Below are 3,163 nucleotides of genomic sequence, written 5' to 3' on the forward strand. Positions count from 1 at the left end.
CCCTCTCTCTCTCTGTCTCCCCTCTCTCTGTCTCCCCCTCTCTCTCTCCCCCTTCTCTCTCTCTGTCTCCCCCCCTCTCTCTCTGTCTCCCCCCTCTCTCTCTGTCTCCCCCTCTCTCTCTCTGTCTCCCCCTCTCTCTCTCTGTCTCCCCCTCTCTCTCTCTGTCTCCCCTCTCTCTCCTCTCCCCCTCTCCCCCTCTCTCCCCGTTCTCACAGCTGTAGTTCATCACAGCAGCATGCAGCTCCTTATTTTAGTCTTTTCCTGTTAATGGGTGATGATGCTTCTGTGAGTGGGAGACTTTTCAAATTAGAAGGTGTGATCACACTTGATCACGTATCAGATAACAGCAGACGACATACTCTTCCTCTCACATCACTGCCATCGAGCTGAGAAATGCGTGAAACTGGCTTAAAATAAAAACAGTGTGTGTGTATTTTCTGTTTTGAGTTTCTACATAAGTGGAGATGAGATTCAGCAACACTTGGAGAACAATGTAATTCAATAAAAAAAAGAAGCTTCTTTAGTAGAACCAACATTTGTTAATAAAAAATAAAATAAATAAATTCCACTTTCCTTCAAGTGTTGCTGAATCTCTTCTCTCCTTGGTTGGAAAGCGAGGGAGCGACAGTGATCCCTTCCCTTTGAGTTTCTACATAGACAGTCTGTTCTAGTGAAAACACAAGCCGTTGGAAGTGTGTGTGGTATCACTGCCAGTGGCTGGTTCAACATGTATAGACTTGAGGGGAAAGCACACGTATATAACACTAACATGTATCTGCTGCTGTCTGCACTGTATCTGACGTTCTGTACTCGGAGCCAAACACACAGAGTGCATTTACATTTCATTCATTTAGCAGACGCTCTTATCCAGAGTGACTTACAGGAGCAATTAGGGTTAAGTGCCTTGCTCAAGGGCAGATCGACAGATTTCTTTTCACCTAGTCCGCTCGGGGACTGGAACCTTTCGGTTACTGGCCCAACGCTCTGAACCGCTAGGTTACCTGTAGCTACAGGGTGGAACTCACTGGTGTGTGTAAACAGTGGCAGTCTATGACCCCCACGCCTGGGAATCATGGTCCCTACAGGGCTGTGATGACAACATCAGGGTTTTGTGACGCCTGTCCAGTAGGAACACAAGGTTACATTTCTCTAGCCCATTTCTTCAGCTTTATGGTAAAAACAGTGGTGGGCTGCTGTTCAACTGAACATCTAATTAAAGAACAGTGGATTTAAAAGGCCCAGTGCAGTCAAAAGTAGATTTTTCTTGTGTTTTTTTTATTTATCGTATTGTACAACAGTTGATAAAACTAACACTGTAAAAGTGTGATATAAATATTTTATTTTTTTACCAAAAAAATAATAATAATAAAAAATTTGGGGTGTTATTTCCACACAGTTGCTGGTTGAAAATACAATCTACACAGGATCCTCTAATCAACCGGTTTGCATGGGCAGGTGTTTCGGCTGGGGACATACCAGCAGGCAAATTGGTTAATAGACCAATAACAAAGAGAGTTCCAAACCTCTCTGCCAATAACAGCTAGTTTTAAGTTTCCCCCTCCCCACCCAGAAATGATTTGATGTACACTAATGTCCATTGCTTCCATTGTTTCTTGGCCCAAGCAAGTCTCTTCTTCTTATTGGTGTCCTTTAGTAGTGGTTTCTTTGCAGCAATTCAACCATGAAGGCCTGATTCACACAGTCTCCTCTGAACAGTTGATGTTGAGATGTGTCTGTTACTTGAACTCTGTGAAGCATTTATTTGGGCTGCAATTTCTGAGGCTAGTAACTCTAATGAACTTGTCCTCTGCAGCAGAAGTAACGCTGGGTCTTCCTTTCCTGTGGCGGTCCTCATGAGAGCCAGTTTCATCATAGCGCTTGATGGTTTTTGCGAAAGCACTTGAAATGTTCCTGATTGACTGACCTTCATGTCTTAAAGTAATGATGCACTGTCGTTTCTCTTTGCTTATTTGAGCTGTTCTTGCCATAATATGAACTTGGTCTTTTACCAAATATATATCTTCTGTATACCACCTCTACCTTGTCACAACACAACTGACTGGCTCAAACGCATTAAGGAGGAAAGAAGGCACACCTGTTAATTGAAATGCATTCCAGATGACTACCTCATGAAGCTGGTTGAGAGAATGCCAAGAGTGTTCAAAGCTGTCATCAAAGCAAAGGGGGGCTACTTTGAAGAATCTCAAATCTCAAATATATTTTGATTTATTTAACACTTATTTTGGTTACTACATAATGTCATGTCTTATTTCATCGTTTTGATGTTTTCACTATTATTCTACAATGTACAAAACAGTAAAAATAAAGAAAAACCCTTGAATGAGTAGGTTTTTTAAAGCTTTTACCAGTAGAACACCAAACTAAAATATAAACACAACATGTAAAGTGTTGGTCCCATGTTTCATGAGCTGAAATGCTCCATATGCACAAAAAGCTTATTTCTCTCAAATTTTGTGCACATCCCTGTTAGTGAGCATTTCTCCTTTGCCAAGATAATCCATCCATTTAAGCTGGTGCTTAAAGCTAGTGAGGGAGTGCAGTTCTGTCACACAACACAATGCCACAGATGTCTCAAGTTTTGAGGGAGCGTGCAATTGGCATGCTGACTGCAGGAACGTCCACCAGAGCTGTTGCCAGATAATTCTGTGTTCATTTCTCTACCATAAGCCACCTCCAATGTCATTTTAGAGAATTTGGCAATAGGTCCAACAACTGCAGACCACATGTATGGCGTCATATTTGCGAGCAGTTTGCTGATGTCAATGTTGTGAATGGTACGGGCAGGCATAAACTACGGACAACGAACACAATTGCATTTTAGCGATGGCAATTTGAATGCACAGAGATACCGTGACGACCATGGCCCATTGTCGTGCCATTCATCTGCCGCCATCAGCTCATGTTTCAGCATGATAATGCACAGCCCCATGTCGCAAGGATCTGTACACAATTCCTGGAATCTGAAAATGTCCCAGTTCTTCTACGTACAAAAGCTGAAGAACATACCCACATCCAGGTACTTTCTGCAGGTGCTGGAGTTGTAGACAAACTCCTGGAAAACAGAGAGGAAAACACTGCACACTGCTGCTCGTGCTCCCAGGTGATATTTGTTTATAACAACGTTTTGACCCTTAGGTCTTCA

This window comes from Salmo trutta, unplaced genomic scaffold, assembly GCF_901001165.1.
Source record: "Salmo trutta unplaced genomic scaffold, fSalTru1.1, whole genome shotgun sequence".
Taxonomy (NCBI): Eukaryota; Metazoa; Chordata; class Actinopteri; order Salmoniformes; family Salmonidae; genus Salmo; species Salmo trutta.